The sequence below is a fragment of the Chiroxiphia lanceolata genome, chromosome 4 (genome assembly GCF_009829145.1).
Source record: "Chiroxiphia lanceolata isolate bChiLan1 chromosome 4, bChiLan1.pri, whole genome shotgun sequence".
Classification (NCBI taxonomy): domain Eukaryota; kingdom Metazoa; phylum Chordata; class Aves; order Passeriformes; family Pipridae; genus Chiroxiphia; species Chiroxiphia lanceolata.
The window spans coordinates 45,577,861-45,592,943 of NC_045640.1; the positions used below are offsets into that span (position 1 = coordinate 45,577,861).

Sequence of the window (15,083 nt, forward strand, 5' to 3'; positions counted from 1 at the left end):
GATCTCAGAGGTCTTTTCCAACCCAACTGATTCTGCAATACTCTTAGAGGCTCCTACAATTACTATTTGCTTTACCCTTAGGAGAGCAGGAATCCGGCTGCGTTGCGGGAGAGCCCGAGAGACGAAGCGCTGCTGGGGACAGGTGCGCCCTGGGCTCTGGAAGCACCGAAAGTGACCAGCACTTCCCGCCGCCAGTCCCTTCCCACTCGAGCCTTTACCGGGCACGGAACGACAACGCTCCGTACCGCTCCGGCACCAGCCTTTCCCATGGCGGGCAGGGGCGGTGCCACCGGCCGCGGGTGCGGGGGGCCGCCCCCTTGTCCCGGTGTGAACCGCGCGGCCACGGCGGGATCTGCGCGGCCCCGCCTCGTCCGCCCGCCGCATCATCGGCCCGCGCCGGCCCCGGGGCGGGGCGGGGCCGGTTGCCGGGTTACCGCTGTCATCCGCCCGCGCCGCCGCCGCGCTCGCTCCCTCTCCCGCCCGCCCTCCCCGCCCCCTCCCGGCGCCGCAGGAAGCGAGCGGATCCCGGGGCGCCGCTGCCGCTGCTCCCCCCAGCCCCCCGCCCGGCGCCCCCGGCCCGGCCCGGCCCTGCCCCGCCGCCCAGCGCCCCGCGCCGCCGCTCCCCCCACATGCCGCAGAGCGGAGCGGCCGCGGCGCCGAGCCCCGCCGCCCGGCTGCCCCGCCGCGCCGCCCGGCTGGGGCCCTGACGGCCCCCCCCGCCGCTGGAGCCGGGGCCCGGCGGCGCCCGCAGTGCATGAGAGGGAGAGCAGGGCGGGGGCCGCGGCCCGAGCCACTCGCCTCCCGGCCGGCGGCGACGCGGGGACCGGCCCGGGGGGCGCCGAGGGGCGGCGAGGCGGTGGCTCCATGTGAGAGGACGCGGCGGCGCACCTGAGCCGCCGGGACAGCCGCACGCCGGGGGGGTCGCCGAGGGCCACCCGTCCGCAGCCCGCCCGCCCGGGGCGGGGGGTGGGGGCCGGACCCGCCTGCCCCCTTGAAGTCGCCCGGCCCCCGGCGGCAGCCCCGGGGCGGGGGGCAGCGGACCCCCTCCCGCCGGGGGAGGGGGGCTCCACCTCGCCGCCGGCATCGCCTCGCCGGCGGGAAGGCGCGCGCGCCGCGAGCGGAGGGAAAGCCCAGCGGAGCCCGTCCCGAAAAGTGAGTGCGAGCGGGAGGAACCGCCTTGGGAAGGGGTCGGGTGCCCCGGGGGCCGCTGGCGGAGCGGGCGGGGGGCCGGGGCGGGGGGCGCGGCGCCGCCGCTTCCCATGCGGCTCACGTTGCCGGCCGCGCACGGTCTGGTGCCCCGCGGTCCCCGCGCCGCTCCCGCCCGGCCGGGAGACGAGGGGGAGGCGGGGGTGGGACTACGCAGCGGCCCCCGGGGACTGCCGAGGTCTCCTCCGCAAGTTCCACCGCCCCCTTTGTGCCCGCCGGGAGCGGCGGCCCCCGCGAACAAAGGCGGCGGGCGACGGGAGGGCTCGGACCCCTCCGTCCCGTCCCCGCCCGGAGAGTCGAGCGGAACTGCCGGGGCGGAAAGTTGTGCAAGGCTGAGAGTGGAGTGCACGGCCGCGGTGCTGTGAGCCCCGAGGGTTTCAAACATCCCCCCCGCGCTCCCCCGTTTTCCTTTTTTTATCTCTAAAGGGTTGAGTGGCTCCTTACAGACCCCGCGGCTGCCTTCTGCCCGCTCATTTACATAACACTTGAGTGGAAAATGCAGCTCTTCTTGTCGCGGAAAAGCGTTATTAAGGAGTTGCTTTTTCACGTAAACCATTTTTTTAATGCGTTTTAAGAGCCAGGAGTAGTGTTGGCTCTTCCTGTTTATCGGAGAAGTTGCTGCTTCACGAAGCTCTTGCTCTCACTCCAGACCTTACTCTGGGACTAGGGAACGAAAGGTCTCGTTTGGGAATCGGACTCTGTTTACTTGGGTTTTGTTTTGCTTTGCTTTTTAGCATTTCTGCCGCTTGCCCAATTTCCCTCTGAGCAAAAACTGTATCAAAACTTAGCATGTTTCAATGGAGTATCCTAACTTACTCTTAACTGAAGTAGTAGTTAGTAGGGGAAGAAACATTTATGTCTGTCAGTGTTAAATTGTACTACTCAAGTGTTAAAATTTATACAGCAATTTGTTACTTATGAAGAGGATGTACTAAAAAGTGAAGAGAGTAGGTTGAATGTCGTTTATTTGATGAGACATTGTTCAAACGGGGATCCAGAAATCGTAACTGTGTGAAAACTGTTGTCTGCATGAGTCTTCTCCTCATCTTACTGGAAGGAGCCTAGAAAGATTTTGAAGTGGAAGGTCGTAGGATTCGTCTAGTTCTTCATTAAAAGAGGAGCGTACAGGTTGTGAACATCCTGCAGGTCGGTTGCTAGGGGCCTGCTCTCCTGGGTTTTCTTTACCAGATGCAATTGAAAGTAGAGGAAGATAGAATGTATCAGAAATGTATATTGCTGGAGGTCTAAAACACATGTATGTGAACAGAAGGCCATACTACAGAATTCCAGCAATGGGTGCTTGCTCTGTGCTTCAGTTTGTGCTACATATTTAGAAGTACTTAGTCTGTTTCCCAGTTGCATGCTTGTCTATTCCACTGAGAAAGAGACAGCCTCTGATAACTCAGAGGAAAACCTAGACATCATAAGGAAGTTTAAAGGTAGGTAGAGCACCTGATGTTGCATAGATTCTTTTTGAGACCAAGTATGCTGATGGGTAAGACGATTAATTTTTTTAAATCCTAAATGTCTCCCTATCTTAAGCTCCCTATTGTTGCTGCTGTTTAAAAAGTGGGTTAAAAGAAGTTGAACTCTCTATTCAGTTCACTCTTAGGTTTTCTTGATCCCAGAAGCAAGAGGTCAAGAAAGGAAGTTGCATTCTCTTCAGGCAATGGAGTTAAGGAGATGGTCAATTCTATGCTGTATTTAATAACTATAGGAGCTAAAGGCACTATGTCCTTTTTTCATGTGGTGATTACACTTGCTTTTCTTCATTTCCTGGTCCCAAACTTAAATCTACCCTTTCCCACTCCATCATTATTTTGTTGTTAATAGTACCGTGGTTCTGACTCTTGATGGCAATTACATATTCTTATTCATGATCCTGGTTCATAAATATCTCAAAAAAGATATATTACTTCATATTTTTAAAATTATTTTTGTCAAGGTTTAAGTTTTTCCTCTTTACTACAGCTTAGACCTAATCAATGTAGTTCTTTGGTTCAAGCTGAATAATTTACTAGTACAGTGGTGTTTGTTTGGAGATGTAAATGTTTATCAGAAAGTATATGATTTTCACTTGTCTTAACTATTAGAAAAGCTTTCATAGTAAGTAGCTTTTGGGTTTAGGGATAGAAATCCTTTTTATCTTTAGACTCTTAGACCGACAAATTAACTTTACTTCCCTTCATTACATATGCCTGTGGTACTTTGCAAAAGTTTTGTTAATTCAATGGAATTTATTGTCTCTGAATCAGTAAAAAAAAAACAAATGGTGTGTGATGATTTATGCTAGGCAATGTTATTAAACAGAGAGGAATGCTACTCCTCTGTCTCTTTAAAATAAACTAAGTTCAGTATCTTTTGGTCAGCACTCTTTAAATTCAGGTTTTATTTAATGAATGTTTAATCTTCTGGATCTTTTTCTGAAGAGCATATACATGTTAACTAACTTTATGTACATTATGTTTGAAATAAAAGTGACATAAAGACCCTATCTGCAGAGCGGCTTCAGCCTTCTAATATGTGGACTGTGTATATCAGGTAATTCTGGAAAGAAATGATGAAGATTACAATGTCATTGCTCTTGAAAACGTACTTCCATGACAAAGTATTGTACTTCAGTGAATTTGTGGGAACTGATGGATGGTTCTGTACTGAAATGCTCAATGTATTCACAGGATAGGCAAAATCTCTTTACCGGGATCACTTCTGTGGACTTCGTAATAGTCTAAGATAGTCTTTTACGACAGCAAAGGCAACAAAGATTTTAAGTAATTGTCTGATGAAGACTTAAAACCATGTAAGCGTGGAAGTTAACTTACTGTCAACAAACTTCTTGGACTTGCTTTGTGGTGGTACAGCTGCTGGTTATTACACAGGCTCTTCTGGCTAAATCAAGCAAGTTCAGTTTAGCCCAGTGTCCTGTGCCTCTCACTGTTCAACAGTGGATGTCTGTGAAAGACTGTAGGCAGCACTATGTGCTTACAAGTCGCTGTCCCAGAATACACTTCCAGTTGCTATCAGTGTGTACTTTTGGGCTGTGTCCTTTCTGTGCATTTGGCAACCCTTAGTGGCTTCCTCTTGGGTGAATGTTGTTTGGTGGCTTTGAGGGAGGAGTGGGCAATTCACTGCTTAGTGACTTGTTTTGGATATATGAGTTGTCAGTTGTCTTGGGTGCCTTCTGATTCCTGTGTGAGGAGAGAGGAAGAATACTTGATCCCTGTCTACTCCTCACCTGTCACAGTTCTCTGTCCAATAGAAAATGAAAGGTGGTAGTTCTCCATCTTTCACTGTATATAGATAAGTGGTGAAGTAATAATCATTTTTATGTCCCTTTTCTGATCATCCAGAATCAATAAATAAACATAATGACTTTATTAAGCTCTTACTCAAAGTACACATTTGCTTTTCTTTTTTGAGAACTTTGCATATGCAAGGCCTTTTTTGGTTGTAATGAATGTGAGAGTCATTGCAGCTTACTTGTGAGGGGACATTTCTTGGGCAGGAAGAGGGAATGGGAGCAATTAATCTATTGTGATGTGAGTTCTGCCTAGTTCTCTCCCACAGTGGTTATGATCAGCTACTCCACTGGTTATCCTGTATCAATGCATACATTGCAGTTGAGTGTTTTCTAATAGATCCTTGATGGATTTTTTTTGTCAGTACTGTGGATGTAACTTAGGTCTGTAAGCACGTCCTTTTGCATCCCATATTCCCAAAGTTTATTATTAAGAAAGCCTAAAAACTCCATGTGCGAGGTTTTGTTTTGTTTCCCTGCTCCCATATTTATTTTGAAATAGCAGATTTCTTTTCAGAGCTTCATCAAAAGAATTTAAATTTGGAAACATAATGCATGTGTATAATATAATTTAGATTGTAAGGTCAATTAATTCAAAACTAAGGGATATCAGAGTAAAAAGAAACTACTGCACAATAACAGAAAATGTGTGTTCATCTCTTCAAGACTGCTTATCTTTGCAAAATAGACAAATCTGTGTTATTCAGCTCTCCAATATTATGTTTTTTCAGTATTCTCTGAAACGATTGCAGTTATTTTTCGAGGGTGAAATCATGCATTTCTTCTAAGTTGCCATGTCTTAACATACCGGCAGACATTTCTTCCTATTTGCTGGGGCAATCGAAGATGTTGCCATCAGCTAGAGAATACACCACCCACAGCTGGTTGGTAAGAGGAGGTGTGGGATATATTATCCAAAACTAACTTGCTTAGTTCAGGTAAGATTTGCCTGCATCTTGACCCAAGACAGTTGGCTTTGCTTTGTGCTGGAGAATGAGGAGTTTTGGTATGTGCTATTTTGCTGGCAACAGTTCTGTTGTGATGGTTTCAGCAGGTGCATGCTCACAGGTAGCTGCAACAGTAAGGTTTGCTCTCAAACAGCTCTTTTTTTTCCCCGTCCTAAATCCCTCCGACATGATCAGTGGTGACCGCTGCACTATGAACTAGTAGAATTTGTCTAGTTTTCTGACCAACCACAAATAGGGCCATAAAATGGAAAAGCACAGAATGTTTTAATTATATGTGCTATTTTCAGTTTTGGTTGTAATTTAGACTTGTACCGGTATGATTTCCTTTTAAGAGTCTCAGAAAAGGTTGAGAGTGCTGTTTGGATTTTGTAACCCAAATACCTTATTATGATACTGATTAACATTTTGATGTGCCTTAAATGTCATGTGTACAGGGGTCCTTGGAATGTTGAGGGGACAGTAATGTGTTTCTTGAAGTTGCTTGGTCTCTGTTTCTGAAGTCTGCTGAAGACTTTCTAAGCATAAGATCTCTCTCGTGAACAAGACAGGAGAGCTACCCTAAGGTGGAGCTGAGAGGTGTGCATGTGCTATGGTGAGACCTGGCTTTGTGGAGCTGGACCTGTGGAGAGTGGGATATTAGGGAAGGGTTGCAATGATTTCCTCTGTACTCTTCATAAACGTGGATCAATGAGTCTTGGCACTGCAGTATCCCAGATTGTAGCAATGGATTCATTCTTTCCTTTTCCTGTTCTCCTTCTTTACACGTGTGTCTCTCTTTGAAAATTAAAAACCTGAAATGATTCTGGGATGATCATTGTGCTCTTACCTGTGTTCCCTTCCCTGGTTCCTCAACCTTTTGGTCCAATGTCAGAGCTTGTTCTCCCTCTTCAACATTTCTTCCCTTAGCAGTGTTGCTCTGGATGGGTAGGAAGGAGGGAGGAAACCTTTATGTTATACAGGTTACCAGATGACTTGTTCCCTTGTGTGTTTCTTTACTGGGGTTATCGAAGAGCTTAAGGGTGGTGGTGGAGAACTGATTGCACATGAAGTTTTGGTCGATTCTTTGATGGATTGAAGTACTCCTGAGTTTGGTCATGCAGAGTCAGGGTTACTCAGCTTTGGCTTTGTGTTCTTGTAGGTTGTGGCAATTGCTCTGAATTTCAGGAGGACAGGAACTGCAAACCCTGGGTGTGTGTTGTTGACAGTATGTGCTTTAACTCTGCCCTATTGGACCGGCATAATGTCCTTACTGCACACATTGGCTCTGTGTTCTCACAGATGCTTGTGAATACTTTTGAAGCATGTGTTTTTCAGGATAAAGCCTATCATGTTTTCTTAAAGGTGAAACTTTGTTTAGATCTGCTGTAGCATGCAGGATCTGCCTGTGCTCTTAGGGAGTTAGTTTGCTGTATTTTAAAACTGTGTGTGAAAGGATATTACTACCTTTATGTAAAATATGTGATATGCTTTATAGGATAGAAAGTGCGTCTGTATATATCTGCAGAAATGAAAATAGTCAGTGTTTTCAGAACTAAACAGGCTACTTCAGGACAAGCTAGTTGTCTTACTAAATGACTGACAAGCCCAAAACACCATAAGCCAATGGGGAAGAAAAGGTTTCAGGCTTTTCCCCAACTTCCTTTTTTAGGAGGGTAAGCAGCTCAGTGTGTTCCCTGGCAAGTGCAAGCCTTTTCAGCTTTGTAGCATACTTCATGCTTGAGAAGTTGCTCACTAGCTATTGCAGTAGCTGCAAAATCTAGCATTTCTTTGCTAGACCTGACAACAGTGGGTTCATGCTTTTTTTGACTTCTCCATTGCCTAATAAGGCTGGTTTTATAACAGTATTTTCTTTAGTGTTCAGGGCCATAACCACTTAATAAGGATAACCAAAACTTACAACTATGGAACCTCTCTGAAGAATGTTACTCATCCTTTGTGGCAAGTGTGGTGCCATGTAGCTTGGCATGGTGTTGAATCTCTGTTGGAGACAGGATGTCTTCACCTTTGCTTCACCAAGTGCTGTGTCTTTGCTAAGCTATATGTCTTGTGGCCCTGAGCTCGGCCAGGTGGACAGTAAACCTGCAGTTTGCTTGGAGTGCTTACTTCTCTGGCTATTTATATTTCATCATTTTAATTCATGCAATGATGCTCGAACGGAGAGATCTTCTAGCACAGTAGAAAAGGGCCCTGAAACTTTGATCGTGAAGGTACCCTTGTATAAGTTATTTGTAACATTTATTTCTGAATTCTGCTGTGGCAGTTTCGTCTGCTGTTGCCAGAGCTGATGAGTATGTCTTCAATTCTGTGGCATTTCTGTGAGTGGGTGGATCACTGCAATGACAGGTAACATTTTTTCCTTTACTGCAGAGTATAATAGTGACAGTTCTTACCAATCCTAAGGGCATCTTCAACATCCTTTAAATCACGCTATGGCAAAGTTGCTATGGTTTTGTGGTTTGTTTTTTTTTGACCAGGAAACTTTTAACACCGTTTCTTTTTCCACATGCCTAGATAGCAGACCCTATTTGATATTTCAGCAAGAATGAATTTTAAATGATGTTTGCTTGGGGCACTGTGTTTGGGAATTACTTTTGTCCTAATTTGCTTCTTGTTGCAAGAGTTGAGGGGGAGTGAGATTGGTTCAACCTACTATGCTTCCCCCACTTGGTCCATGTTTAAACTTATTTGCGTAGCCAAGATGGGGCAGATGTGCACCCTTATGACAAGCCTCTGGTAGAAGGGGGCAGTTTTCCCCTCTGCTTTCATGGTGTGTTTGTTGCGTTATCTGTGGTAGTAGATGGGTTCAGACTGTGCTGCCTGTGGTCCAGGTAAGAGCTAGACTTAGTCACTGCCTGACTCCCAGCTTGCTGGACTTTGTTTTGCCCTGCACTTGCTCCATGCTAGCAGCTGTGCAATACATGGTCCCGAATGGCCACTTTCTGTTTGTGAAACGTGTCAAGAGTGGCATGCAGGCTTTGGTAGCCCCTTAGTAACGTGGTAGTAATTATAACTATGTTTTGACATTATGTGTCTTCAGGGGAGGAATAAGAAGTGTGAAATAAGTCCTACTAAGAATATCTTGGGTGGACTTTAATACACAAGTGCCTGAACTTTATGTTTTTCAAACTTGTAATATAGAAGTGTTTCTGTTAACAATGCTGATTATCTCCATAATGGCAGTTTCTTGGGTTGTCTAGATGTTTAACTTAATTTTGAAAGTTTTACATATCTGAGAGTGCACTAAAACTAGGGTGCTTCTTAGACATGTCTTGCTGTAGCAAAACAATTTTGACATTCACTATTAGGTTTGATTTGTTTCCAGGACATACTGTTTTTTCATCTCATCTTCAAGATCAGGTTGAATGGGGCTTTGAACAACTTGGTATAGAAGATGTCCCTGCCTATGGTGTAGAGGTTGGAATTACATGACCTTTAAGGTCTCTTCTAACCAAAATCATTCTATGATTCTATGATTTCAGTTTTTGTGCTGTATTCCCAGCTTTATAGCTTATGCCATGGTAAATCTTGCAAATTGTTTTGTCGTTATTTGTGCTTTGAATGCCGTTATGTTTGACTATTTTGAAATCAAGTAATTCCTGATATGCCACAGAAAAGAAGTGGGCTGATACTGAAATAATTGAGGGTCACACTTCAGCTCAGCCAGTACTGATGCTTGGCTGTGCCTGGTGGGAGCACTAGATAGCACTCAGTGTGACTCAGGAGCACAGGAAGGATTTTTGTTTGAGGGGTAGAGGTGGGTGGTGCCCTCTGTCATGGGGTGGATGTGTGGCTGTCTGGTTAGGGGAGCTGCACGCTGTGGTTGCTGCCTGCCTATGTAGGAGGTATGTACAGTCATCCCGCTCAGCTTGTGGTTGTTTACACGGGCTGTGGGAACCTTTCCAAAGGGTGCTAGGAATGACTGGAAAAACAAAAGCTTGTTTAGTGGCACAAAAGAAATGTTAACGTTTTGGTCCTTCTCATTCCTATTGTTTGTTTACAGTGCAGTGTGGTAGGAACAGAATTGTAGATTAGGCATGACCTAGCAAAGATTAAAAAGGAGAAATTTATCATTGAAACAATTTACCCTTCCTTCATGAAATAATTTCAAACCTTGTCAAAGTTGAGAGTGCATGAGATGTTATATTCTGTTGTCCTTTATGGGGCTGTCATTTCATATTGTATTTGACCTGCTTAGTTGCTGAAAGGAATGATTCCAAACATCTTCTCTTACCCTAAGCTCTTCCTGTGCTAGCTATTGGTTTAATCTGGCTTTTGGTAACTAATTTTGTGCTGTTGGTTTTCTACCAGTTTAGTTCCCTGAATTTAAGTGAGAAGGGAACTAAAAATCAAATTGAGTTGGCTCAGTGTGACACGGGATATGTGTTAGAGCTGACACAGGGGATGCACAGCTGGCAGTGCATCCTTGGGGCATTGGGTGGCCATTAGATCAGCTTAACTGTGCCCTGAAACCTCATGGCTGTGGTTTGATGATCTGCTGAAGCCAGCGTGGGGTATGTGCTGTAACCAAGAGGGCTGATCTTGTTCTCCCTGCCACTTGTCTTTTGTGCCTGTGCTGTCCACTTCGCAAATCCAACTAGTTGTGAACCAACATGAGTATTACTGCTGCCTGACTTCTTAGCCTTTTCAGTAAGGGGAGAGTGGTATTGCCCCTTTTAACAGCAAGACAAATTTAAGTAAGCTAAAAATGTTTATGATCTTTATACTAAATGGCAGAAGTATTGTCATACGTATTATACTCTAAACTATATGCATGACATAAAACACCTTCAGCTGCTACTGCAAGTTCAACCTTAAATTTGAGCATGCACTTGATCTTCAAAGGTTTTTTTCCCTGGAGTTCTCTTCATATCACAGTCATAAATGTGCCAATCTGGACAAACTAATCCTTTTATTCAGTAGAGCTACGTTTAACACGGTGATCAAAGCTGCAGAGTGCAGAAATATTAGTATTCAAATCTGTAAAACACAAGGGAAACAAATTGTTCTGTGAGCAGCAGAGCTAACAAAACCTAGTTTCCTGTGGATCTGTACCCTCTGTCTGCTTCTGTATCCCACCACTGCAGTAACAGAGTCCTTGTTACTGTCCTATTATCTCTTGTGACCTCCCTTATCACAATATGTTTGAGTCTTGCAGCCTGACTGTTACACCACTCCCCACATAACCTACCAACGCTTTTTTTAGTTTGCTAGCTGGGCTAAAGGCAGCATATGCTGTGGTGGTTGCAGAGCTGTGTGTATGTTTGCTGGCTGCTGCTGAAGTGTGGAAAAAAATCATATTCAAGAATACTACAGATTGTAGAGCTGAGAGTTTAAATTAACTCTTGTTCTATTCTCTCTGCTTATTAGTTGCCACCTCCAGAAAAGAAGTAGGATTTTACTATAGGGTACATGTATCTTTCTGTTTTTCTTTTCAGAATCACTTTTTTGGAAACATGTATTGTGACACTGAAAAGTTCCACAGATAAAGCTTCAAGTAATTCACAATTATTCAAGTTCAGTCTTAATTTTTGTTATAGCCTATTATGTTGTTTAATAAAACATGTAATCCTTTTAAAAAGTATGTTAGGTTTGTAGTTTGTGGTTTTTTTTCTTTTTTTTAAACCAAGTTTGGGGATCTGAGCAATTGTTGCATGGGAATGTATTGTTGTGTATACTTATGAATTTCATAGTAATGTCTTCTGTTATTTGTGATGTTTTAACTCCATAGTTTAGTTGAATATATTCTTATTGTTATAAAACTCCAGTTGAAATTAATGTTCTTAGTGTTTTTTTTCCTTTACCTTTTCCTTTGTGTTACTCTGCGTGTCTGTTGCAGTTAACATACCTGATCCTTCTGATGCTTTTTGGCATATCTTTTAAGATGCCTGTTATAAAATTTCACCTTTTTTGGAACTGTTTTAGTTTAATTAGCATTTTAATCCTTTTTTTTTTTTACTGTGTGCCTGCTTGGGAGTGTTATATATTTACAAAGTGCCTATTTAAAATGCTGTTCAGTTTGTAATGTACCAATATTCTCCAAAACATTTAGTATACATCCTAACAATTTTTTTTGGACTGTTCAGAGTGAATTCTTTCTGAATTTGTTAAAATCCAGGAAGTTGATGAGTAAAATATTCACCGTGACATGTAACATGCTGTTGATTGTTCTTTTTGTCTGTCATGTATTTCCCAGTTTACCTAGCCTGGTTAGTCTACGTGAAATTCTTAAGGTTCCTTCTCTTGTCTTAACCTTAATAGTTCTCAAGTGAGTGAGTTTTGTCACTTTTTGCTTTTTGGATCATTGGGGAATATGTGATGTAGTTCTAGCGCAGAACTGTGGCCTTATGCTGTTAACTCTTCTGCACATTAACAGACCACTTAATGCTTTTTCTTTTGATGCTTTGTTCCTGGCATGTAAACCCAAATAATGTTTTCTCCAAACACCAATATTAATTTTACTTAATGGCCTTTTGAGACTTTGGGGGAGGCTTTTTGAAAGTAATTTTTTCAGCAATTTCTCCTTAGTTCACTGTTGTTGTTATACAATTCTACTAGCCTAAAAAAGCATAGTTTCCTTTCCAGAAACCATGCTGTTTATGTTCTCTGATATCCACCTGCATATGTTTTACAATAGTATTCTTTAAACAATTGTTTCAGCTAGCTTGCTGATGCATGAAAGGCTTATTTGTTTGTAACATGCTAAATCATATTCACTGGCTCTTTCAAATGTAGGTAAGTACTGTGTTTTCTCACATTGTAATAGTAGGTGTTTTTAGTAGGAGGTTACTATAATTTTTTATTATTTATAAATAATTTTTTTTCTCTTGCTGCTGTGGAATCACTCAAGTCTGATTTCTGCTAATAAAATGAGAAAATGCAAAAGTACCATATTTTTTCCAGTTGAGTTGTTAACAGTTTAGGTTTGTTAGCTCTGTTCCACTCCCCCAAATTGTGTAATAGAGTGATGGCAGCAAAGAAACTTTAGCGCTTAGGTAGTCTTTCTTGCACTTGGAATGTAGTGTAAGATCTTGGGGATCTTGAATTCAGATGGTAGAAACACTGTGAGATGTGCCATGGAAAGGGAACAAACAGGCATATAGATGTCTCCCTAATTAGTGAACAGGCTGATGTCTGTGACATGTTCTTCCACTGTTGTTTTTGTTTTTGTGGTTTGTTTTTTTTTTTTAAATCTGTTTGCAGGAAGGAAAACAACCTGCAAACAAAACCCAGAGCCAGTAATTTAGGTTTTCTGAGAAGAAAAATGACAACTGGAACTCTTTGGTAGTAGACCATTCTGTTGCCCAGTAAGAGCTTGTGCAGACATAGTGTCTAGGAGACAAAGTCGTGAAACTACTGTACACATTTTAGTGGAGAATAACCAGTCATGTTATTCCAGTAGAGATATGATTTTGTAACTGATATTTTGAATTAAAGGTCGAGCTCATTAAAACATTTTAGTGTATTATATTATATCAAGCTGGCAGTTTTGGGAGAGGTATCCAAAAATTAAAATACTTTTTATACATTTTAGTTGGTATGTTTTGTTTTAAATTGTGTTATTTAAATCCGAAGAATTTGCCCACTGTATCACACTGGCGTGTGTTCTTTCTAGCTTAGTATCTTATGTCTCATAGCCATAAAAGAGAAAATCATGTCCAGGAACCCAGAAGTTCCCTAATTCTTCACATGACCCATCTGAAAAACATGTCTTAGTGAACACATGTGCGTGGAGAACATTGAGAATAAGATAAGTGTTAGATGCTTTTTGTGTCATGCTTGCTCTCCGCCTACTTTCAGCTTATGGAATCTCTGTTTCTGTTTATTCAGAAGCTCTTGAATGATTTCTTTTCTGAGAACTTGTACAATTTCTCCTTGAACCCTTGTAAATTTTTCATCTCCATTGCATCCTTTTGCAACAAATTCCAGAGGTCTGCTAGATATTGCCTGAAGAGTCACTCATGTTTTGAAGGTGACTCCAACTAGCTTCATTAACTGCTGCCTAGTGTTTGTGTTGCAAGGGGCAGTGAACAGTCAGCTACTTTCCTTTGCTTTTTATGTCACTTGCCTCTGGCACAGTCCCTTGAAATGGGGCTCTTTGTTCCAAAAAAGACCATTTTTCAGGTCCCAGTTCTTCTATATTTAAGTAGTTTTTGCTGAAACAGCATGCATCTGTAAGGTAACAGATACTTCTTCGCTATGCGATTTTTTTTTTCATGTAGAAATGTAGAGATGCCATTTGGGCACCAGTGCTTACTTGTGTTTCAGGATTGAAGTCAACCCTTGGAATGGCAAGTACAACTGAAGTTCAGGCTGCAGGGGGGATGTTTGCTGAAGAATTGCTTGACCTTGTGGAAATGATGGGTACTAAAGTAAGGATGAGGAATTCTCATTTGTGTCCCCAGGAAACGGCAATCCCTGTATAGTTGTTCCTGTGGTCATCTTTTAATGTGGTTAGAATATCAACTTAGCAATTCTGAAGTTCCAGTATTGAGGATATGGATCATGAGAAAATAATAAAGAAACACTAGGATCCATCTGAAATGATAAATAGCAAGTTTCCCATGTTAGCATTACAACTGTTGCAACCACGCAGAGCAAACAAAAATTCAGCTCTTGTAATTGAAGTTGTCTTTCCGTCTGCTGTGTTAATAGTGCATTGTCAACTTCCATTTTTTAATTATGTGAGTACTTTTGTGAAGAAAAGTAAATTTAGTTCTTATTTGTTTTCTTTATACCTCTAAAGCCTTTAACTGGGTGATTTGTAGAAGATCTATAACAATAGATTCTGTATAGGGATATGAATCTGTAAGAATAGATTATAGGATCTACTTCTTATACACTTATAAAAATGTATAAGAAATAGATTCTGCAAGCTACATCTTGAAGTCTTAGTAAGGTGTTAAAGGCACGTAACTTTTTTGTGTTTGTTTAAAATACTAGTTATTTAAATTATTTAAGTTATTATTTAAATAATAATCAAAGGCTTTTAGAATTTTTTAAAGATTTATTTTAGTGTCAAATTGATTGCTATCATGGAGGAAAATTCCAAAGATACTTGTGATGCATTTTAACTCAGTGTTTAATTTTCTGTTGCCACTAGTGATAGGCTATTGTATTGGTTCTTGTGGAGTACAGGTGAAGATAAATGAAATCCAGGTCTGATCCTGCTGTTGCTTAGGTTTGGTCATAAGAATACCTGTAAAAAGCAAAATGTCTGCATAGTGTTTGCTGCATTGGTAGCTACATGTGTAAATTTGTCAAACTTCTTAGTGATGTGCTTTTGTTGCCTCAGAAAAGAACGTATTGTCAGTTTTCCATTGATAATACAATCTAAAAAGTACCATGAACTTTTCATTAGTTTAAGCCTTTTTTTATTTACTTTGAAGAGCAAGAAGTTAATCTCTGAAGAGCAGGATTTTTTAAGTACGCTTAAGTCATTTAGGAATATATAAATACCACTGACTTTGTACTCTGAGAGGAGTAGAATTGAACTGAAGCAGAGGATTAATTTTGGAAGGTAAGCAAACTGAGAAGTGCAGTTGATCACAAATATCAGGCAGTATATTGGGTTAGGGAAGCCTTATTCTTGTATGACTCTTCTTAAGCCTAAC

The 15,083-nt window shown here is 42.5% G+C and overlaps 1 protein-coding gene across 1 annotated transcript in view; it reads left to right on the forward strand.

The window, feature by feature from the left end:
- Nucleotides 1-1,047: 1,047 nt before the first annotated feature.
- Nucleotides 1,048-15,083, forward strand: part of FBXW7 (F-box and WD repeat domain containing 7) — a 179,399-nt gene continuing 165,363 nt past the window's right edge. Inside the window, 1 exon segment of the mRNA XM_032686024.1 lies at nucleotides 1,048-1,152. The gene's annotated coding sequence lies outside the window, so the exon portion shown is untranslated.